At 41.6% G+C, this 25,317-nt stretch overlaps 1 long non-coding RNA gene across 1 annotated transcript in view; it reads right to left on the bottom strand.

The window, feature by feature from the left end:
* Positions 1 to 16,332: 16,332 nt before the first annotated feature.
* Positions 16,333 to 25,317, bottom strand: part of LOC146822590 (uncharacterized) — a 282,910-nt gene continuing 273,925 nt past the window's right edge. The window contains exons 3-4 of the long non-coding RNA XR_014961805.1: positions 16,793 to 16,860; positions 16,333 to 16,412 (exon numbers count right to left, since the gene is read on the bottom strand). This is a non-coding gene — a long non-coding RNA (uncharacterized LOC146822590). The remainder of the gene's footprint in view (positions 16,413 to 16,792; positions 16,861 to 25,317) is intronic.

Genomic DNA, 25,317 nt, shown 5'->3' with positions numbered 1-25,317 from the left:
ACTTAGGGATAAATATAAATGCGGTGGTTGCAACTATCTGGGATATTAATTTGGCACAGCTGCTAATCAAGATTAGCACTGATTTAAAACGTATCGATAAATTATACATTTCTATTATAGGACGTGCTAATACCATTAAAATGACTATGTTTCCGAATTTTTTTTACCTTTTCAGATGTATCCCAATTGAACCCCCTAAAGAGTTCTTTATAAAAATTGACGGGATATTTTCTCAGTTTATATGGGGGTATAAAAAGATTAGAAGATCTATAAAGTGGTTGACTCTGCCACAAAATCGTGGCGGATTGGCTATCCCCCATATGCAACATTATTTTTGGGCTGTAATGTTGCAGCAAATGATTAGCTTGTTTCGGCCTAAAACCGGAGTAGGAATTACCTCGGCGATTTATAGCAGGGATTCTCCTCCCTCTATCTATGAGTTGGCTTTAGGGGATCAAGCACCAGGGGTTTTATTAAGGCAACTAGATGGGAGTTACTACAAAAGAACGCGGTTCAAAATTGTTAGAACCGCCTGGAATGTCTGGAATAAAATAAGTAAATTTCTGAGGATCCCCAAGTTGCACAGATATCATGCAATTTGGCGCTCGTCTATCTTCCTACCCCTATTTTACGATAATCTAGCGAAAACTTGGGAACAGGCTGGCATAAATGTAATTGGAGATCTATTTGAGCAATCCGAGTTAAAATCTTTTGAAGTGCTTCAAACTCAATTCGGGGTGGAAACTAAGACCTTCTTCAAATATTTACAATTTAGGGAGATTATTAAAACATTAATGGTTCAAATAAATGGACTGGATAATATCCCGATACTTGATTGGCTTGGGCATAGGCAGCCACGAGTAAAGGATTTATACTTAATTTTGTTGAATGCCAATCAGGATGATATTGCCAGCTCAGAAAGTGTTTGGGCAGATTCACTCGGGGATCCTGACGTGGATATCTGCAGGTCCCTTTATTTGTCAAAAAAAATATTTCTCGCATCTAACCTTAAAGCTCAACACTTTAAAACTCTGTTTAGGCTTTACTATACCCCTGCTAAACTCTTTAGTTGGGGGAAAAGGGAAACAGATCGGTGCCCTAGATGCAACTACGGCCCGGCAGATATAATTCACATGTTCAGTGGGTGTAATCAGCTCGATAATTTGAAAGGAAAGATAGAGAATTTTCTTAATCAACTCACTGTTGGCTTAGCACGACTAACTCCTACTCTGATTTTAATAGGGATTGATGACAGTTTATGTTTGGATCCTTCCCAAACTTATTTTTGTTTCATGGTTTCTGCCATTTTTCGTTTAATTATTGCGACTCATTGGAAGGATCCTGAACCACACTCCTATCAGGAATGGTATGCAAGACTTCATCATGTTTTTAATATAGAGAAGGCACTCTATAAATGTAAAGGGCAAAGAGCCAAAAGAAGAGGTCTCCGGGTATGGGGCCCGATTTGGGAAACTGATGAGATTTAATGTAGAAACTGCAATCCTCTGTGTTCTTGTACCCTGTACTTTGGGATGTATATTTGTTTTTTTAGTAATGTGGAATTTGCAGTGATTATGCGGTTCTTCTCTCTTGTTTGTATGACTATTTTTTTTTCTCTCTCAGTGTAATAATGTTTCTCTTGATTTCCCTGAGCAAAACAATAAAAAAAATAAAAAAAAAGATAGTCAAAGTTCTGCTCCACTGAGTCAAGATCCACTAGGACAACCAATTCTAGAAAATGAAGCATCAATCGCCATGACTGAAGTGGAAACAGCAATGCATCATGTTCAACACGATATTATGGACTTAGGAAATTTGGAAGAGCAACTAAATATTGAACAGAAAGAAATATATCAGCAAGTGACACAACAGATCAACCATGGTTAACTTCATGAAAAAAATGTAACTGTACATCTTTTAAACCTATTCAAATGTATATCAGTGGTCAAGCTGGTACAGTAAAAAGTTTCTTAATTAAAGTTTTGAGCAGTTATTTACAGAAAACCACTGAATCACATTTATCTTGTGTTGTAACTGCTCCAGCTGAGTTAGCAGCACACAACATTAAAGGGATTACCTTACATCGTTTACTAATGTAACCTGTTGAACATGAAGACACGTTGGAATATCACAAGCTTTCTGGAGAAGTTTGTTATGAAGTTTCAAGAGTACTAAAGAAAATGAAACTTCTGATTATTGATGAGGTGAGCATGGTCTCAAACTTATTGCTTGCCTTTGTGCATTTAAGAATGCAACAAATTTTAAAAACAGAATACGATGTGTTATTTGGAGGAAAACATGTGATAGTTTTCGGCGATCTATTGCAACTTACTCCTGTAAAAGGGCAATAAGTTTTCAAAACACTTGTGCATGGAGACACCAGAAAATCTTTAGGAAGTATTGGAAATGTCACCATTTGGTCATATTTTGAATACAAAGAACTTATTAAAAATATGTGACAGGCAAGTGATGAAGATTATGGAAGCATTCTTCAAGATATAAGAATTAGTGTATTGACAGAATATGGTAAAGAAGCTTTGCAAAGTCGGCTACTTACAAACTTGTTTCCAAATGAAAATATTGCTCCAGAAATAATATACAAAAAAACCTGGAGAAAAGAAATCTATAATCTGCCTAATGCCAACACTGCGAGGGTGTTCTACATTCAATGAAGAACTTTTCAAGCTGGAAAAACAACAAATAATGAAAATGGAAGCCAATGATAAAATAGAGCATGAAGGAATTACTATTATTTTGACAGAAAAATTTAAAACAAAATTGGATTCTTTGGAAAAATCTATATCTAAGACTGCTGTTTTAGAAAAGAATTTATATGTATGTGAAAACTGTCAGGTTATTTTACGGCGTCATTTGGATGTGGAAAAAGGTTTAATAAATGGAGCAATGAGAAAAGTTGTTGATTTTGTTAATTAGGCAAATAGAGATGGAATTGAATTTTTGAAGATTAAATTTGATCAGATTAAAGAAGTAAAACAGATTTGACATTGTTCTGTTTGTTTTTTGCTTGTTAAAGACTTGTATGTTCGTAGTAAACAGTTTCCTCTTTCATTAGCATATGCGGTGACCATTCATAAATCTCAAGGTTTAAGTGTAGACAGTGCTTTGGTAAACATTGGAAGTGCCGTGTTTAAAGAGGGAATGGCATACGTTGCATTGTCCCGAGTCAGAACTTTATCTGTATTGGTTTTGATTGATTTTGATGGGAGAAAGATTAGTGCAGATGCAAATTGTGTAAGAGAGTATAATCGGTTAAGAAGACTGTATGCTCCCAACTTAGGTGAATATCCTGTATATGAAAAGCGTGTAGAAGCTCAAAAACAAAGATATGAGAATCTCTGTAGTGAAGTTGGGAAGAAGAAATAAAATCAAGAGACTGTTGTGATTACAAATAAAAAGAAAAGGACACTGTTGAAGAGGTTGTAGGATATCAGTTAGAAAATAGTTCAGTTATCAACTGCTATGCAAATGTAGTGGTGAACGTCATACTTTTTCTAGAAAATCTCCAACAGCAAATTATGGAGAATCAAGAAAAAAGATTCTGTTCCTTGTTGTAGTCTATTTTTGAAAACTTGAGAACTGATAAAACTAAAATCGAAAATGTTTCTGGCATTCGGAATCTTCTGGATATATGTTCTGATTCTTCACAATTTACACAGAATGTACAGCAAGATGCTCAGGAATTTATTATGTTTATGCTTGCAGTATTGGAAGATGAAGGAATACAAATTGAAAATCTGTTTGGACTTCGTTACAGATGAAAACATTAATGTGAAGATTGTACATTTACTTCTACCACTGAAATAGACACTGAAAGATTCATATATTTGACATTACCTGTTTGTAAAACAGTGTCTTTTAAAAAATTAGTAAAATCAGCAAATCAAAATATGGAATGTCAGTGCAAATCTGAAATGTTATCAACATTATTTATAGAAGATTTGGACAATATGTAATTTTAATGATACAACGTTGCAGACCAGATGGAAGAAAGTTGGAAACTAATATTAAAGATTTTGTAGCAAGTCAACTGACAATTTCAGGTAGAACTTTCAAAACAGTGGCAATTATTTTTCACGATGGAGCTTCTACAACATCTGGACACTACACTGTGCATTTAAAGTGCAATAAAGGATGGACACATTGTAATGATGTCCTTTTGCAATTCAAATTTCGGTTGCCTAATGAATGACCAAATTCATACCTAATATTTTTGATGCCAAAGTTCTGAGAACATCATTCGGCCTATTGGGAAGATGTCAACAGGAATTAATGAGATTAATTTGGATATTTTCAAAACAAACGAGAGAAACATCATTCGGCCTATTGGGAAGATATCAATATGAATAAAGACGTTTATTTTGGATATTCTCAATGCAAATGATTTCGTAAATATCATTCGGTCTATAGGGAAGATATCTAGAATTGGTGATTCAATTATTGTTTCTGTTCTTTGATATTGTATTTACAAGATTATTTTAGATAGAAATATTTCCTATATTTGATCTTTGTATTATATGCAATGTTATTGACGGTGTTTATTTTAGGAAAAGTAAACAGATAGTTGAGTTTGTTGTACATATTTTGAACACAGATTTGTTTGGTTTTTAGCAATCTTATTGATTGTATTTTTTTGCCCACTGTTACATGATGATCAACATTGAAATCACTGTCTATGGTGAAATTCAATAAAATCTGAGAACCGCAAAAAAGGCAAACAGAATATGTTATGTAATTGTAAAATTATGTTGTATACTTCAAACTATAATATTATATAACTGTATTTTCTGCTCTCTTTTACAGACCAAAATTCTAAAGTATGAAACTTTTTAAAATTTAGATTATAAAAAAGAACTGAAAAAATTGTTTCAATGACTATCATATCTACTATTAAAAAGGTAAGATTAAGTTACTCAAACACTACGCATGCACTACTACATTCACCTCTGCACTACCCAAACAGTACTCTAACCATCTAGACACTGCTCATTCACACCTTCAATTACTTATGTAGTACCCATGCAGTCCAGAAATCACCCTGTCACTCTTTGTGTACTCTTCCAATCACCCAGCCAGTACCATGTACTTATCCAATCACTCCACCAATACCCAAGCACTTATACATTCACCATGCACTTTCCTTACAGTACTTTAATCATCCATTCACTACCCATTTACTCATTCAATGACCCAGGCACTAACACGTGTACTGCTACAATCACCTGTGCATTTCCCACACAATCCTCTAACTGCCTAGACACGGCTCATTCACACCTTCAATTACCCAGGTAGTACTCATGCAGTCCTGCAATCACCCTGTCACTTCCAATGCACTCCTCCAATCACCCATCTAGCACAATGTACTTATCAAATCACTCTGCCAATACCCAAGCACTTATAAATTCACCGCACACTCTCCTTGCAGTACTCTAATCATCCAGTCACTACACATGTACTCATGCAATTACCCAGGCACTAACACGTGCACTGCTACAATCACGTGTGCACTTCCTATGCAGACTTCTAACCACCTACACACTACTGATCCACTCCTCAAATTACCCAGGTAGTACCCATGCAGTCCAGCAATCCCCTGTCACTTCACATGCACTCCTCCAATCACCCATCCAGCACCATGTACTTATCCAATCACTCCGCCAAAACCCAAGCACTTATAAATTCACTATGCTCTTTGCTTACAGTACTCTAATCATCCAGTCACGACCCATTTACTCATTCAATGACCCAGGCACTAACATGTGCACTGCTACAATCACCTGTGCACTTCCCATACAATCCTCTAACTGCATGGACACTGCTCATTCATACTTTCAATTACCCAGGTAGTACTCATGCAGTCCAGCAATCACCCTGTCACTTCCCATGCACTCCTCCAATCACCCATCTAGCACCATGTACTTATCCAATCACTCTGCCAATACCCAAGCACTTATAAAATTCACCATGTACTCTCCGTGCAGCACTGTAATCATCCAGTCACTACACATGTACTCATGCAATGACCCCGGCACTAATTCATGCTCTACTACAATCAACTGTGTACTACCCATGCAGTCCTCTAACCACAAAGATACTGCTCATGCACTCCTCCAATTACTCAGGTAGTACTCATGCAGTCCAGCAATCACCCTGTCACTTCCCATGCATTCTTCCAATCACCCATTCAGCACCATGTACTTATCCAATCACTCTGCCAATCCCCAAGCACTTATAAATTCACCTTGCACTCTCCTTGCAGTACTCTAACCATCGAGTCAGTACCCATGTACTCATTCAATGACCCAGGCACTAACACATGCACTGCTACAATCCCCTGTGCACTACCAATGCACTCATCCAATCACACAAGCACTAGTGATGCACTCATACAATCACTTATGCACTACCCATGCACTCTTTCAATCACTCAAGCTCTACATATATAGCCATGCAATCATCCAGGCACTACCATACACTTATTGCTCTTTTTAAACAGATTAGGTGGTTCTGAACAGAACTGTTTTTTTCTTCTTTTTTCTATTTTATAATTGTTTTGTATTTTTTAACTATTTAGTAAATTGTTTTGGTGTTTAAAAAAAAAACCCAACAGAACAAAGAGTCCAACTTTGCAATTAAATAATGAAAAAAAATGCAACAAAACAAAATTAACATGAGTGGTTTCTTGCTGCACAAACCACAGCTTCAACAGACTGCTCGCCAAAACACACACAGGATTGCACTTGATGCAGAGTTGTTTAAGATTGGCGAACTCGGGACGGATATCAAGTCCACGGCTTACTCCTGATGTGCTCGGTCCAGCAGCCTGGTCATCATGCTGCGCAGCTTCCTGGGTGCAACGATGTTGTTCGCGAGCCAGATGCCGAGTGTGTAGTGTCTGGAGACGCTTGAGCATGCTGGACGTCCCACAGGAGTACTTCCTTTCACTTCCTTGTGAGAGCACCCTTGGATAGAGAGTGCAACTAACTTTTCTTGCATTGACCCTCTTCTGTCCGTCAGGAATTGTGGAGAAGGCCCAAACAACTGACTCTTTTCTTTTTTTAATAGGTTCCTCCAACACTTCTTCTTCCTCTGTTACTAAGTTAACTTAAGTTTGAGAAGCCATTTTTTAGATCAAAAAATGTACAAAGTAGCGAAGTAACACAACAGGTGTGTCTCCTAAGATGTAGAAGAAGGAATGAAAAAAAGGGAGAGGGTCTTTCCCATTCTAGAAAGAAAACCTTGTAAACCAATCAAATGCTTTCTTTTCAAATCACATGGCGTTCGCGCAGCGGGCGCGTAACCGGAGCGCACCCAGCGTGACTTCCGGAAAACATATTTAATAATAATGTAACTTTATTCCAATTGGAAATATCTGATTTTTATATTTAGTTTAGATAATCTTTTGCTTTAATACACATATTAAAGTTCTATATATATATACACTTTTAAAACAAACATTTTACAGGCGTCGCGTACTCGGCCCGACCACATACGTAAGTGACGTTATGCGGTGCCGGACACCGTGGACCTGTTGCATACCAAACTCGCATTCACCACGACTTTAGCAATATGGAGACTTGAATCCGGGTACCCAGCGAGATAGGTACACGATCAATACACGACTAATAAGGTATATAAAAATATTTTTTCCAAATAACAGTTACAAAAGATTTCTTTAAAAAACCTTTGAAAATCACAGAACAAAACTAAGGTTTCAGGGACAATATACTTAGACATTAGCATTTAACAAACCTTTGAAATTCACTGAAAAAAACATAGGTTTCAGGGATGTTATAGTTAGTTGGACATTTCACTCATACAAAACCAGAGAAATTCCACTGTTATAGTTAGTTCAGCTAACTATACCTTGCGACCCCGCAATGCACTGCTGATGAAGTCACATATTACATAATTCATGACATGGTCAGTGACATCACTAATGATATCACTGATGACATCATCCATGTGAAAATCTGATGCGCCTCCTCACACTATATTATATAACCTTTGATACACCCACTCTAAAATACAGACTACCATTTTCGAAACCATAGACACACCAATACCAGTTACTACATACACACTCACTGATTTCTAGGTCTACACACACATTCACTCATTCACCTATACAGTCACTCATACATGCAGTCACTCATCAATACAACACTATCATATACACTCATACAACTATAGACACTCACACACCGTCACACATCCAGAGTTACTCACACACCTAGTCAGTCATGCAAAGAATCAATCAAACTTCCATTTACTCACCTATACAGTTATACACACAGCCTCACTTATTCATACAGATACTAAGGCATACTTATTCTCTTATACAATCACTAATACAAGCACACACTCATCCATACAGCTACTCTCATAATCACTCACTCTCACATATAGTTATTTATATACACCATCACTCAGATGTACTGCCTTTTACATATGTAGTTACTCATATGTGTACCACTGAGACATCCATTCACTCGCCAACACACCCATACACACTCACCCCCCCATACAGCTGTCCTCATCCATTCTTGAACTCATACACTTGGTGAATCAACCACTCACACATCTATGCACAGTCACACACCTCCTACCCACCCCCACACACACTCAGACACATATACAAATACTCAGGCAACCAATCAATACACCATATAGACAATCATGTAGCTACTCACCAACCCATGCAGCAGTTTACACACCAAGCAACAGATTGATACAGAGATTCACACAGTTTAGTTGCTAATCCATGCATTCAGTAAGACACATTTAATCGCTCACTTATACAGTCAGTCATGTACCTACTAATTTCTCCATCCAAACACTTATACACCCATTCATTTTTCAATACACCTTTGACATATATATAAAACATATTTAAACTTTATAGAAACACACAGTCACTGGATGATGTCATCAGTGATGTCATCAGAGACGTCATCAGTGATGTCATTAGTGATGTCACTGACCATGTCATGAATGATGTAATATGTGACGTTATCAGCAGTGCATAGCTGAACTAACTATAACAGTGGAATTTCTCTGGTTTTGTATGAGTGAAATGTCTAACTAACTACACGGTCCCTGAAACCTATGTTTTTTTCAGTGAATATACATTTCATTCTGAAACGTTTTAGAAACACTCAGTCACTGGATGATGTTATCAGTGATGTCATTTGAGATGCCATCAGTGATGTCGCTGACCATGTCATGAGTGATGTGACATCATCAGCAATGCATTGCAATGGCGCGAGTTATAATTAGCTCAGCTAACTAAAACGGCTGAATTTCTACGAGTGTAATGTCATCCCAACTATAACGTTCCTGTAACCGGTGTTTTTTCAGTGAATATCTAAGGTTTTTTAAATGCTGATTCCTAACTATAACGTCCCTGAAACCTGTTTTTTGTGAATATATATATACATATACAAAAAAGTTTTTAAATATATTTTAATATTTTTCTATACATTTGTTATAATATATATATACATACATATATATAGGATTACAATTAGCACACCACAAGTACCAGAAGCCTGTGAGATGGCCACGCCCACTGTGGCAAGTACTTCAATACGAAGGTGTGTGAAATAAACTTTGCTGCCAGTCTTTACTCTCCGCGCCACTGAAGAAGGGAATAGCAAGACTCCGGAAACGCGTATGGCGTTACATGTTAATCTTTGATGCTGAAGCTCTGAGAGTCTGCCTGCGTGCACGTTGTCATTCAATAAACCAAGAGCGAATTATTCTGCCTGAGGCTTCCTTCCTTTTGGGGCTTACCTGCTTATGTTGGATATATACGGCTGTTGCCCAGCCGCGGAACGAAGCCCATCGCTGTGCGAGTCCGTGCTGGCCCCACCCGGCGCCGGCAGCAACGGAAGACAGACGAGGTCAGTGCCATTGGCAGGATGGTGTTGTTTCGACGCTCCGTGTGACAACGACAAAGCGGAGCAGGCAGCCACTAAGACTATGCATCTACCCACTTGGGAAACTACTTATTTTCAATTTTAAAGACTTGACTTTGCAAGCCCACTGAGGATTACAATTAGCACACCACAAGTACCAGAAGCCTGTGAGATGGCCACGCCCACTGTGGCAAGTACTTCAATACGAAGGTGTGTGAAATAAACTTTGCTGCCAGTCTTTACTCTCCGCGCCACTGAAGAAGGGAATAGCAAGACTCCCGAAACGCGTATGGCGTTACATGTTAATCTTTGATGCTGAAGCTCTGAGAGTCTGCCTGCGTGCACGTTGTCATTCAATAAACCAAGAGCGAATTATTCTGCCTGAGGCTTCCTTCCTTTTGGGGCTTACCTGCTTATGTTGGATATATACGGCTGTTGCCCAGCCGCGGAACGAAGCCCATCGCTGTGCGAGTCCGTGCTGGCCCCACCCGGCGCCGGCAGCAACGGAAGACAGACGAGGTCAGTGCCATTGGCAGGATGGTGTTGTTTCGACGCTCCGTGTGACAACGACAAAGCGGAGCAGGCAGCCACTAAGACTATGCATCTACCCACTTGGGAAACTACTTATTTTCAATTTTAAAGACTTGACTTTGCAAGCCCACTGAGGATTACAATTAGCACACCACAAGTACCAGAAGCCAGTGAGATGGCCACGCCCACTGTGGCAAGTACTTCAATACGAAGGTGTGTGAAATAAACTTTGCTGCCAGTCTTTACTCTCCGCGCCACTGAAGAAGGGAATAGCAAGACTCCCGAAACGCGTATGGCGTTACATGTTAATCTTTGATGCTGAAGCTCTGAGAGTCTGCCTGCGTGCACGTTGTCATTCAATAAACCAAGAGCGAATTATTCTGCCTGAGGCTTCCTTCCTTTTGGGGCTTACCTGCTTATGTTGGATATATACGGCTGTTGCCCAGCCGCGGAACGAAGCCCATCGCTGTGCGAGTCCGTGCTGGCCCCACCCGGCGCCGGCAGCAACGGAAGACAGACGAGGTCAGTGCCATTGGCAGGATGGTGTTGTTTCGACGCTCCGTGTGACAACGACAAAGCGGAGCAGGCAGCCACTAAGACTATGCATCTACCCACTTGGGAAACTACTTATTTTCAATTTTAAAGACTTGACTTTGCAAGCCCACTGAGGATTACAATTAGCACACCACAAGTACCAGAAGCCTGTGAGATGGCCACGCCCACTGTGGCAAGTACTTCAATACGAAGGTGTGTGAAATAAACTTTGCTGCCAGTCTTTACTCTCCGCGCCACTGAAGAAGGGAATAGCAAGACTCCCGAAACGCGTATGTCGTTACATGTTAATCTTTGATGCTGAAGCTCTGAGAGTCTGCCTGCGTGCACGTTGTCATTCAATAAACCAAGAGCGAATTATTCTGCCTGAGGCTTCCTTCCTTTTGGGGCTTACCTGCTTATGTTGGATATATACGGCTGTTGCCCAGCCGCGGAACGAAGCCCATCGCTGTGCGAGTCCGTGCTGGCCCCACCCGGCGCCGGCAGCAACGGAAGACAGACGAGGTCAGTGCCATTGGCAGGATGGTGTTGTTTCGACGCTCCGTGTGACAACGACAAAGCGGAGCAGGCAGCCACTAAGACTATGCATCTACCCACTTGGGAAACTACTTATTTTCAATTTTAAAGACTTGACTTTGCAAGCCCACTGAGGATTACAATTAGCACACCACAAGTACCAGAAGCCTGTGAGATGGCCACGCCCACTGTGGCAAGTACTTCAATACGAAGGTGTGTGAAATAAACTTTGCTGCCAGTCTTTACTCTCCGCGCCACTGAAGAAGGGAATAGCAAGACTCCCGAAACGCGTATGGCGTTACATGTTAATCTTTGATGCTGAAGCTCTGAGAGTCTGCCTGTGTGCACGTTGTCATTCAATAAACCAAGAGCGAATTATTCTGCCTGAGGCTTCCTTCCTTTTGGGGCTTACCTGCTTATGTTGGATATATACGGCTGTTGCCCAGCCGCGGAACGAAGCCCATCGCTGTGCGAGTCCGTGCTGGCCCCACCCGGCGCCGGCAGCAACGGAAGACAGACGAGGTCAGTGCCATTGGCAGGATGGTGTTGTTTCGACGCTCCGTGTGACAACGACAAAGCGGAGCAGGCAGCCACTAAGACTATGCATCTACCCACTTGGGAAACTACTTATTTTCAATTTTAAAGACTTGACTTTGCAAGCCCACTGAGGATTACAATTAGCACACCACAAGTACCAGAAGCCTGTGAGATGGCCACGCCCACTGTGGCAAGTACTTCAATACGAAGGTGTGTGAAATAAACTTTGCTGCCAGTCTTTACTCTCCGCGCCACTGAAGAAGGGAATAGCAAGACTCCCGAAACGCATATGGCGTTACATGTTAATCTTTGATGCTGAAGCTCTGAGAGTCTGCCTGCGTGCACGTTGTCATTCAATAAACCAAGAGCGAATTATTCTGCCTGAGGCTTCCTTCCTTTTGGGGCTTACCTGCTTATGTTGGATATATATATATATATATATATATATATATATATATATATATATACACACACACACACACACACACATACATACATACACACAGACACACACAGTAAATAGGTTTTTTAAAAAATATAAAAATAGGCTGCAAGGTGCTACCTGACCAGGTTACAGGGGAATGATTGGATGAGTGCATGGGTAGTGCTTGAGTGATTGGATGAGTGCATGGGAAGTGCCTGGGTGACTGGATAGTGTGTGGGTAGTACCTGAGAGAATGCAGGAGTGTTTGCATAGTGCCTGAGTGAATGGTTGGGTGCAAGGATAGTGTGCGATTGGATGAGTGCATGGGTAGTACCTAAGTGAATGACTGAGTGCAAGTAGTGCCTGAGTGATTGGATGAGTGCATGTGTAATACCGGAGTGAATGTATGATTGCTAGGATACTAAGTAATTGGGTGAGTGCATTGGTAATGCCTGAGTAATTGGATGAGTACAAGAGTAGTGCCTGGGTCATTGGATGAGTGCATGGGTGGTGCCTGGGTGATTGAATGTGTGCATGGGTACAGCCTGAGTGAATGGATGAGTACAAGAGTAGTGCCTGGCTCACTGGATGAGTGCATGGGTACTGCCTGGGTGATTGGATGAATGCATGGGTAGTGCCTGATCAAATTGATGAGTGCAAGGCTAGTGCCTGGGTGATTGGATGAGTGCATGGGTAGTGCCTGAGTGAATGGTTGACTGTAATAATAGTGCCTGGGTGATTGGATGACTGCATGACTAGTGCGTGTGTGATTATATGAGTGCATGCATAGTGACTAGCTAATTGGATGACTGCATGGGTAGTGCCTCAGTGAATAAATGAGTGCATGGATAGTGTCTGGGTGATTGGATGAATGCATGGGCAGTGCTTGAGTGAATGGTTGTGTGTAAGAGTAGAGCCTGGGTGATTGGATGAGTGCATGACTTGTGCATTTGTGATTGCATGAGTGCATTCGTAGTGTCTGGTTGATTGGATGAGTGCATGGGTAGTGCCTGAGAGAATGCAAGTGTGTAGGTGTTGTGGCTGAAAGAATGGATGAGGGTAAGGATAGTGTTTGAATGATTGGATGAGTGCATGGGTTGTGCCTCAGTGAATGCATGAGTGCAAAGGTAGTGTCTGGGTGATTGAATGAGTGCATGGGTAAGAGCTTAAGTGAACGGATGAGTCCAAGGGTAGTGCCTGGGTCACTGCATAAGTACATGGGTAGTGCCTGAGAGAATGGATGAGTGCATGGGTAGTACCTAAGTGAATGGTTGAGTGCAAGGGTAGTGCCAGTGATTGGATGAGTACATGGGTAGTGCCTCAGTGAATGCATGAGTGCAAAGGTAGTGTCTGGGTGATTTTATGAGTGCATGGGTAGTGCATGAGTGATTGGATGAGTGCATGCGTAGTGCCTGGGTGATGGGATGAGTGCACGCGTAGTGCTTGAGAGAATGCATAAGTTCATGGTTAGCGCCTGAGTGAATGCTTGAGTTGAAGAGTAGTGCTTCAGTGATTGGATGAGTGAAAGGGTAGTGCTTGGGTGATTGGATGAGTGCAAACGTAGTACCTGGGAGAATGCACGAGTTCATGGGGAGTGCCTGAGTAATTAGATGAGTGCATTTGTAGTGGTTTAGTGATTGGATGAGTGCTTGGGTAGTGCCTGGTTGACTGGATGAGTGCATGGGTGTTGCATGAGAGAATGGATGAGTGCATGGATAGTACCTCGGTGATAGAATGAGACCATGCGTAGTGCCTGAGTGAATGGTTCAGTACAAGGATTGTGCTTGAATGATTGGATGAATGTATGGGTAATGACTGGGGGATTGGATGAGTGCAAGAGTAGTGTTTGTATCATTGGATAAGTACATGGGTAGTACGCGAGAGAATGCAGGAGTGTATGCATAGTGCCTGAATGAAAGGATGAGTGAAAGGATATTTCCTGGGTGAGTGGATGAGTACATGGGTAGTGCCTCAGTGATTGGATGAGAACATGGGAAGTGCCCAGATGACTGGATAAGTGCATGGGTACTACCTGAGAAAATGCGGGAGAATGCATAGTGCCTGATTGAATGGTTGAGTGCAAGGATAGTGCTTGAGTGATTGGATGAGAGCATGGGTAGTACCTAAGTGAATGACTGAGTGCAAGAGTAGTGCCTGCGTGAATGGATAAGTGTAATGTAGAGTCTTTTCTCTGGCAGCTTCACTGTTCACTGACTGCTCAGAATGTTGGGCCTAGCCAAATATAAAACAGCAACACTTCCCATGTCACTGTTGTAAGTCTCACCATGTTTCCGAAGGCTTCAATGCATGCCTAGTACATGATACATAAAAAGAAACCTGGAAATAGTAGAATACCTGAGTTTCAGACCGCATGCTCTCTAAGTTTCTGTAGAAGGTGTATGTATTCCTTTCTGCTCATAATACAGGGCAAGTGGATATTCAACAGTCTATTTGAGGGGTTTGGTGACACCCACATACGTAAGACAGGTCTCCCTCTGTGACCGAATGATTGAGCGGAGCTGAGAAGATTTCTACACCTGTATGAGAAGCTACCAGTTTTTTAAGCTAGGATCTTCAGACGCACAGCACGTGTCAGAATACATGTACAAGTAAACACATACTTGAGTCATGAGAGCACGCAGACCTTTAAACTTGACAGAGTGCACTTACCTTTGAAAGCAGACACCTAAATTTATATGGCCTACTTCAAGTGTACCTTTCCAGAGACACATACGAAGTAGCCTAATCTCTAATACATCTGCCAACATGTCTTAAACCTCACTTTTCTCTGGCAGCTTCACTATTCACCGACTGCTCAGAATGTTAGGCCTAGCCAAATGTAAAACAGCAAACCTTCCCATGGCACTGTTGTAAGTCTCACCATGTTTCCAAAGATGCACCCACTCACACCACTCTAGAATCTTTTGTACACCCACTGCGGCTCCCACACAACCATTCACAAAGCCAAGGTTCCCAAAGATCGGTGGCATATAACTAGGTAAACTGGCACCACTCAGGAGATGTTACACATATATTGAAAGATAGAACAATATCAAATAACGGTGCTGCAAGGTGAAGAGAACCACCATCCTCCCCAAAATTATGGCCTAGGCCAAAACAACAGGTAAATACAATCCCCAGCACACGTCTTCAAGTTAAAAAGCAACAGTGATGCAAAATAGTGCACAAAATTCAGAATCACAGTAGTCGTAATCATTTCTTTCTTTATTCTTTTCCTTTTTTTGTTACTTTAAAGAGTTCTTAGCCAGCCAACACGTGTTTCTTCGCCACACTAGGAAATTGTCCCGCAACTTTTTCAAGGCTAAGTAAACAAATAAAGAATAAATGGCCATTGTAACACCATACACAAACTGCCGCACTTCAAACAACAGACAAACATTTCATCGTGACTGAGTATAGCTCCAAACACAAATTGGAGACATAAGTAAAGCATGCACAGTGTGGATCCCTCATGGCCAATTACAAAAATGCGGCAATTGGGTGAGAAGAAGGTCTTCTAATCCGGTTGTTAAAAGGGGACCCCAAGACCCCCAACGCTATATGTGCGTGAATAGAACGGCTACATGATGCACAAACAACCACATATCAATAGTATGTGTAAGAGCATAAAAGAAAAGATGGAAAAGTGCAATAGACACCAACCAGTTCCAAGACACTCATGCGTAAATAAAAGTTCTCCAAATACCTCCAATATCTCTGGTAGAAATCTCAATAAAGGTAAATAAAACCAACAGTAATCACAAAAGAAAACAAACACACAACAGTATCACCTACTTCACTTGTGGTGATCATTCCATCCCACAAATTTATATAGGAAGATATTCGATGTCCAAGTTCGATATCCAAAATCCAAGCCTGATGACGAGCCTAATTTGATCCACAAAGTCTAAAATCTGTAATTGAAGAGATATATATCTGTTTATACGACCTTCTATGCTCATACCACACATCCTCCTATGTTATCTTACTAACAACACAATCAAGAATTGGGTCCTTTAAACCGTATAATGCATCTTGCCCAAACGTTAGGACAGACAGGTGAATTACCCGTAGGTGTCCTTATATAAAAGAGAATCTACATCTCTGTATCTAACACTCTGTGACAGTATCATAAATCAAAGCGTATATGAAATGTGCACACTTCCATGAGCCATGACAACATACTTTAAAAGTGTATCAGTCCCACTGTCACAACACGTGATCATGTTGTCAAATGTGCTCATAGCAAGTATAAGCTAATGAGCCCCAAAATCCAAGCAGCCTTAATGCTTACCAATGCATATGTAAACGGTCCGGAAAAATCCCCATAGGCGTCCTTCAGTAATCGGAAATCCCACGTCGCTGTAAGAAAAAGTCACCAAATGTAACAAAATCTAGTCACACACAATAGTAAAGTGAGGCACTCAAGCCTATGTTAGCATTCAAACTTTCTTACTTATCGAATACGTTGTCCGTCTCCCTAGCTCCTAACATGTCCTCGAGTACAAGAAACGTTAGTCATCACTACCGCATTTAAATATCTCCTGCGAATCGGCACTGGTAAGCATGAAGATAGGACAGGAAATTCTGGCCAACCCTCTATGGGCGCCATCTTGAAATATCAAACGCTCCGTCTTAGTCTCCATCTGCGGGCGCCATCTATAAGTCTGACCCGACCAGTATAAACAACTCGCAAGGGGTGGGGCGCCCACTTACCTACTTGGGGGTTAAATAGTTATCACAAAAGCCGTATAATTAACAATTGAAATTCGTCGGACAGCGCCAAATACAAGTATGTTTCCTCAGTATACTGGTCCCGGTATAAGTGGTGGGGGGCCATCTAGCTCACTTTCAAGTATACAGTTTATTAAAACCCTCATTCATAGCCAATTAAGAGTGATCAGATGGACGGGGCTCAGCACCTCGAATATTCATAAGGCACAAGTCAAAATAATATATATTAAGCATATCGTCAAAATAAGCACAAACACAGTATCAATAAGCACCGTGTTACTACAAAACCATATCTATATCCATACGGATGTGACATCCAAAACGCCTGACAGTCACTAGTGTATACGAATATGACATGTGATATCCCAAATGTTTATACAGCAAAACGACTGCATAATCAACACGAACTATGGAGAAACGGGTGGCAAAAATCCTTAGCTCAAATCATTCTCATTAATCTTCCTCTTACTCAGTGAGCAAAAACTTAAGTCCCTCCAGATCATCCCACCAACAACATAATGCCGGTCAAAATCAGTACATATTGGACTGTCCATCTCCTTGAGGTGCTCATAAATATAAATGTATTTTCTTGTTCTGGTACATCGAATGCCAAGAATGTATAATATACGCAAGAGGTTATGCTGGCCACTGTTACTGTCATGTGTGTTAATGAATGACATTATTGTAATGATTTATGATAGATACACTGTTCAAATTTTCCTTTGTTATGTTGAGGAGTCTGAAGAGATGTTATAATATGGTTGTTTTAGTTTTTACCTATTCTAGTCACTGACATCCTTGTTTGTACTTCGGGGAGGGGCCTGTCACATCACTGGCAGCAGCTGTTGTGTTTACATACCTGACCACACACCCAGTGTGTATACAGCCATACAAAAATTGCATAGAATTTCACCAGACATACACCAAGAGACAGGTACTTGGACACTATCCGGGTGGTTCTGAAATATGCTAGCAACATGAGGTTGGAAGATCCTTATCTTTTTGGTTGTAGTTGCCGGTATCATCTTTAACTTGTTGTCTCTGCATACACGGTCTCCTGGCTTGTTGCACCTATTGTGTAAGTGCTCTGACACCTAAACCAAGAATATCAGTTCATGACACTAATGCTGCGATCATGTTGCAGAAACACATTGATGACATTATGCAGATCGCAAAAGGTATCTTTGAATACTATGTACGCATCAGCTTATAGTGATAGCTCTTATTTTTGCAATATGTTATCTGTTTCTAAATAGTAACATTAAAGTATAACGAATGCTAAAAGGAAGGTCTGTTGGAATAAAAATGTTTTAGCTGTGCTGTTCGTGCATTGTACGTCTTAAGTTAGCATTCGCAACTCCATTTTATGTGTAGCCGCCATTTTGAGCCATGATCGAAACTAATTTCTCTCTCTGCCCCTGCTGAAGCAGCTGCAATAGTTTGTTTCTCCAAGGTTGAGCCTTGCTGTACTAATGAAAATACTGTTCTTATTAGCGCATACCTTTCCCACTTGATAGGACTGCTCCCGCCGTTAGAGCGACGGGCACAGGCAGAACGATCTTGGAGTTAATATAGCATGTGCCCGGTCTCAGGATCAAAACTCATCCTTCTGTACCTTCTTTGTCTAGCTGCCCCCAACTGGAAACTTCCAGTCAGGGCATGTCTTCATTGGTTCTGAATTGTACATAATGTATCACCATGTTTGCTGAAGTCGGTCCCTCTGCAGCAATCCCAGGAGGCTGGTCAGACTGGACTACGCTCAAGTGTACCTGAAGAAATATACTTGGTTTGCACTCTCTACTGTCTGACTGACTCTTCTTTTGTGTGGAAGGTTGAGTGGTAGTTGCAAGTGACCTGGGTGGCCCTAATCGGGTCACTTCCTTCACTGAGCAGGCCTAGGGGGTTAGGGGGTTTCTACCCTACCTTCTTTTCTTCTTTTTAATCCTTTTCTTTTACAACTTTTTTCATGTGACTTGGTTCAACCGAGTCACAGGATGGCTGGCAACACTTCCTGGGTGGAACTGTTGGCAGCCAATCAGATTGCAGGCTCGAGATCGGGAGGGTTCGCGGATCTTGTATATCTGAGAAATGTTTACATTTCTCAGGAACTACTGAACAGATTTACACCATTCAACAAAAAGAGTGCTTTCTGAACCAAGAGCTACCTTTTTGCCAAATGTACTGTGATTCCGTTCAACAGTTCAAGCTGTAGCTGTGTCTAAAGTTTCCAATGGAAATTAACATAGAGAAAGCGAGTTTTGGAACCCCGCCTTTTTCTCAGCCCCCACTTGCCGAATCACCCAGAAACTTTCAACACAGAAGCTGACCTGACTGTCCCATTATAACTACCTACTGACGACTGCCAGTAGGTAATATATATATATACACACATATACACACCCACACACACACACACACACACACACACACACACATACACACACAATCATAGCTCTTCGATGAGTCTTCGTGGTGCTCTGATAGCACGTCCTGATCGTGTCTTCAGAAACTGGGGACAGGCAGTAGAAGTGTTTGTGATCTGCATTGGTGATGTAGGAACAATAGCAGTCAGGGGGTTTTCAGTTGTCCTTTCAGACCCAGTCTCTACATTGACATCAGCTTGGATGTTGCTTTATGCTGTTAGTGATATAATGTTTGGTTTATTTCTGAAGACTCTTAGTAGAGGGAGCTGCAGGTGTTGATGAGGAATTTATTTTGATGACTGCATCTATGGAATAATCGTCTGCCACTGCTGTTCGTTCGCTATGGTACTTCTGTCACACTGTGATGGCGCACAATTCTAAATATGGCAGCTGAATATCCACCATGCCAACATTGATGAATGTTTGACCATCAGTGGGGAATGGGGAAACTGTTGACAGAGGACTGAAGGACTGCAGGTAGACCTTCCTCCACCATACTGGCTATTAGGTAGAACCCTAAATATAGCAGTTAATTGCTAACTTGACATATGGCAATGCCCCTCCAAGCAGGAGGGATGACGGTCCTTCCGCCAAACCCTGAAAAAGTCCTTTAGTCTCTTGACCCTATCCTGCACTCTCTTCATCCAATGCTCCGGTTTACCGGCTCACACTCCTTAATGGATATCAATGTATTTTGCATACATTTTAAATTAAATATAAAACACTTATCAAGGACACAACTATTTCTAGTCGCTAGACTGTCATTTAATTAAGTACAAGAGCTTCATTCGGGCGCATGGCTGCCAGACAGGATAGTAACAAGGAACTCTCCCACCCTAAAAGGGCTTTCCCATAATTCAGAGGCCTAAAAACATTTTATGAGTATCAGTGGGCGAAAACAGAGAACACCAAGGAGCTGATGTATTCCCAAAGAATAACATCTATTTAGCAAATTAATTTGTGGAATCAGAGTTAGAACAGATTTTCAGCTAAAACTCAGGTTTTAGATTTTGCCTGTATAAATCGTAGGAACAACCAGAAAAGAGGGCTGTGGGCAGATTGAGGGGTTTCATGCTTAACTTTGGCTTCGTTATATTTCACTTCAGTGGCTCCCGAGTCCTTATCCCGTCAACAAACTGGTTCAGACTGCGGAAAACACTCTAGTTTCATTTCTGAACTCTTCACATGCAGATAGATGTGGATGTCTTCTGACACTGAGTAGAAATGAAGGCCATATCTAAAAAAGGCCTGCTATACACATTAAATAGAGGCGAACAAGATGGATGTCTGAGGAGCTCACAGCTAATGTGTATAGAAGCCACACTTGCTGCTTTCTTAGTTGCGCTCCGTGGTTATTCCTCAGATTTTCGGCTGAATTATTATCTCACTTTTTACCGGGTGTAAAACTGCACCTAGTTAAATCATTTGATTTCCTGCTCAAATTTTCCATTTGCTGAAAGCCAGGGGCGCAACACAAGCCCATGCAGCCCCTGTGGCGCAAGGGGGACCCTAATCAGGTCAGTTGTAATGAATATCATTGAGATATTCAAAACTGGTGAGCCCCTCATTACATATTGCAGGTGGCCCAATCATTTCGCGTTGCTGAAAACAGGTGGAAAATGTAAGCGGAAAAGGGCTTAGAGCTCAGAAAAAAATGCAGTAAATGGCCTGGTAATTGGACGAATTACTTGTTCTTTCCCATACCTCAAGGTTTTTTTAAGCACTTCTGCTTACCTCCGTCTCTCACCACCTCCTTACTTCCCCTCCTTCTCTCATTTCCTGCTTTACCTCCCCATGTTTTGTACTTGAAACTGCTGCCCAAGCCTTGAACTTTCAACGGTAAATTGTATGACTTTTTTTGTTTGCAAATGCTTTTTAATTTGGCAGTTTTAATGGATTTTCAAATCTTGTTCGACATGCACACTGGTTTCGCAGTTTCTTGGGAGCTGAAAATGCCTGGGTAGGAGAGGACTTTGCTTCATCCACTGGAAGCAGGGGTTCGAGCTTTAATTGAGTGGTGATATGAGTCTAGATTGCACCTGCGCTTGACCCACTAATGTGTAAGGTTCACTTCCAAAGATGAAAGCTGCAAAGAGCTTAACTCGCTGGCTCCTAATTTAAGTTAACGCTTTGGAGGTAGAAAGAGGGGCTAAAGGGCTCATTTGTCAAACTAGACATGCAGCTGGGTATTGAACTTATGGTCATTGTTGGAGGATTGGTCCCTTCCAAGGGCATCAATCAGCAAGAAGAATCAAAGGAGAGTGCTTAACAGGAGTCATACTTCATTTCTTGGAGGAATAAAAAAGCTATGGTTGTAAAATTACATGGAACACATAGTTATCCTTAAACTTTTCCATACACAGACAAGCAGTGCGCTTCACAGTTTGGTGGCTTGTACTGAGAACCCATGCTTGGGTTGCAATACTCTGTAAATTAATTTAAAACGACAAATTTAGATTGAAGACTTTGACTGGTTCTATGGATGTATAAGTTCTGCAGAAGAGAGTGTGGCCTAGTACAGTTAGCAGTCCCTGTGTAGTGCAGACTGACTTAAGAATAATTACCTGCCATCTAGGTGCCACAAAAGGGCTTAAAACCAGAGATATACAGCCATATGGATGTAGCTAAAAAAGTAGCCTTTCAATTCTTATCCATTTAAGGTCTGAAGAGGAATTAGTCAGGAGTCTTGAGGTAGAGGCTGTAGAATAGTTAATTCATGATAGCACCATACAGTGGTCACCAAAATGGTTGTACAAAATCCATATAGGAAGGATTAATGTCAAAAGTGCGAGCAGGTAAAATATGAACGTCTCTATCGAGGTCACGTGGGAGCCATGAAGACCCAGGTTGATACACAAGGTCCCACTATAGCTAGCAGCAGAGAATGGTATACCCATTTCTATCAGTTGGTTATATAGAATTGGCAATAATTGTCCATCAATAGTCTTCCCTATAAACCCGAGTAACTAGGCCTAGACGAACAGGAGTATGGTGAGAGGGACGTGAAATGCACTTGCCCTGAGGGAATAGTAAATTCACTGATGTATAGAACTTTGTATAGTGTTAAATGCTACTAAGATGTTCTGTGGAATGAGGGTAGCTGCCCCATCTATGTCTGCTGTTTTTAAGGTTGTATCAAATCGGGAAGTGAAAGAATTCAGGTTCACGCCAATGGCAGAATCTTATATAAGAATCAGCCAGAAGATCATTCAAGTCTATTAAGTCTGATTGCTGAAGGTAGGCTTTCAATCAGTTCAGCAAGAGTCTTTTGCAGTAGGGATGTACTTTCTCAGATGGGTGGGTCTGTAGGCCTGTCCTTTTGTAAAAGGGGCTTGATGTATTAAGTTAAGAGTTCCCCCAGCTAAATTCCATTTTCATTTGAATTTCTAATAATCTTCACCAGTGACGATGCATATGTGGAGAGCTGGAATTCTTTAAACAGTTCCTTAGAAATCTGACATTTGCCAGGAAATAACAAGTAACACAAAGAGCCAATGTCATACTCAGCGCCTCTCGAAATAAATCACAGAGCATCACATTAGTCCATATTGCAAGAAAAACAATATTATAACTCCCAGTAAGCCCATCAAAGTGTTCGACAAACCAGCTCCATAGCGCTACCAAAAGAGCGCTAATAGCTTCAAAATAGTTTAAGACTTTTTTTTTTTTAAATGTGACAAATTTGTTTCTGAGTTATCATTGTTCTGAGGACAGTATGTAAGGACCAACTGGCCCTTTTGCCTCTCTGATATTACCTCCTCATCTGTCTTCCATGTCCCTTTCCTTACTAGTGAGGATCCCGCCTCCACCATAGACCATCTTAAAGTCAAAATGAAGCCTATACTCATGGGCTGGCTCAAGGACTAGAGCCCCGCCCTTTAAAGTTTTTTTTAAATAAATGTTTTAAATTGGCATCTCAACATTATACATTACCACATAATGAGCAATATTAGAAATAAGTACAACATCAAGCAGCATGTGGAACTCCAAACGCCGCCAAGTCCACGCAGGAGAGGACATAAAATATCACTAAACAAAATAGTAATGAGAACACCCTCCCCCCATGCTCGGCTCAGCTCGTCACATAGATAATTCTCCTTGGAAACCTGCACAACAGATTAACCACTGCAGTTAATCCGCCTGTGTAAGAGCAGGACTTGATGTTGATGTGCTACTGCTCAATAGGGCCAACACCCTCCTCCTATGGTTGGGAGCAATAAGTCTGTGTAGTTTCTCCATCTCCGTCGCTAACTGCAGTCGTGGGGGCAGTGTTGTTGCTGCCAGTAAGTTTATGGATCATGGCGCCCCATGCCAGCAGATCATCCAGCCGCCTACCATTGTGCGTTACTTATTTCATATGATGCACCTCTTCCGCACCAGCCCACTCAACCATATCTCGCAGCCAGTCAGCTGTTTGGCCAGGGCCAGTCAGAGAAGTGCAAATTTCCTGCTAAGCTTCCTATTATTTCTGGAAGGGACCAACACCAACAGGCATTGTTTCACTTCCCTAGGTATCAGCCATCCTCGCAGCGCCATGTAAGTGCCCCAGTACCTCGTCTCTGCAACATACATTCTGAGGACAGCTCTACACAACATGAAGGAAGTCCGCCAGTGAGTATGCACAGCGCGAGCACCCTGCGTTTCTAGAAGGGTATATCATGTGTAGATGTTTGGGCAAGAGGTTCGTAATATGAACTATGTTGTTTTGTGCAAGTTTAAATCGTGCATTGGCAGAGACCTCCCGCAATCCCTTATGTATCCTAATCCATTTGTTAGCCATGACGAGGAACTCATTTAGCAGCTGCCACGTGCCAACCACCTTAGAGGGAGACCTGGGCTTGTCAGCTCACAATGCACTGTAAATATAGGGAATAAGTCTCCGACCGCCCACCAGACTTAGCAGTGCCACCAGAGTCTGAGTAGGGTTTGGGGCATCAGGAAAGTCAGGCCATACCTCCCTGGCCGCTATTTTGCCATATTGGCAAAACTGACCTCTTCCCAGACCGAGGGGTATATTCACAAGAACGTGTGATAACTACCGCAAGAGTAGCGTAACGCAACTTTCAATATCGCAGCCTATCGCAGGAAAATAACCCTGTGACAACGTGGGATTCACAACAAGGTGGTAGCATGTGATAGTCACCAGATAATGCGGCAAACGTCTACGTCAAAATCAATGCCACGCCGCAGAAATGCGATACGCAAACGCAAAAAAACATGTGATGAGACCAACCACGTCACACAAAGTAGCGAAAACCAGCGGTGCAAGGAGTAGGGAGTACGGACACAACTTCAACAGGAAGTGCAACGAACAGGGGCTAGGGGAGTGGGCACAATGGCATACATGCACAACGAGGTGTACCACACTGCACACCCACAATCACCCAGGTCCATGACCCAGATCCCCTTGGCACACTGCAGCACACACACATAGCACGAACAGCACACCCACATTGACAACAACGAGGAACAACACGCATAGCCGACACTGCAGAACAGAGGACACAACTGGCTCCGCACATGCACAGAAACATGCCTACTACATCTGATGGAGCCGGAAACTGTTAAATGAAAATGTACGCGTACGACCTCACATCCGTCATGTTGACCAATTGTACACTGTCCCGCAGAAGAATCCTGCACCCCCGAACAGTTGCATTGT

The sequence above is a fragment of the Triturus cristatus genome, chromosome 5_2 (genome assembly GCF_964204655.1).
Source record: "Triturus cristatus chromosome 5_2, aTriCri1.1, whole genome shotgun sequence".
NCBI classification, from domain to species: Eukaryota; Metazoa; Chordata; class Amphibia; order Caudata; family Salamandridae; genus Triturus; species Triturus cristatus.
This window is presented reverse-complemented; position numbering and strand designations above follow the sequence as displayed.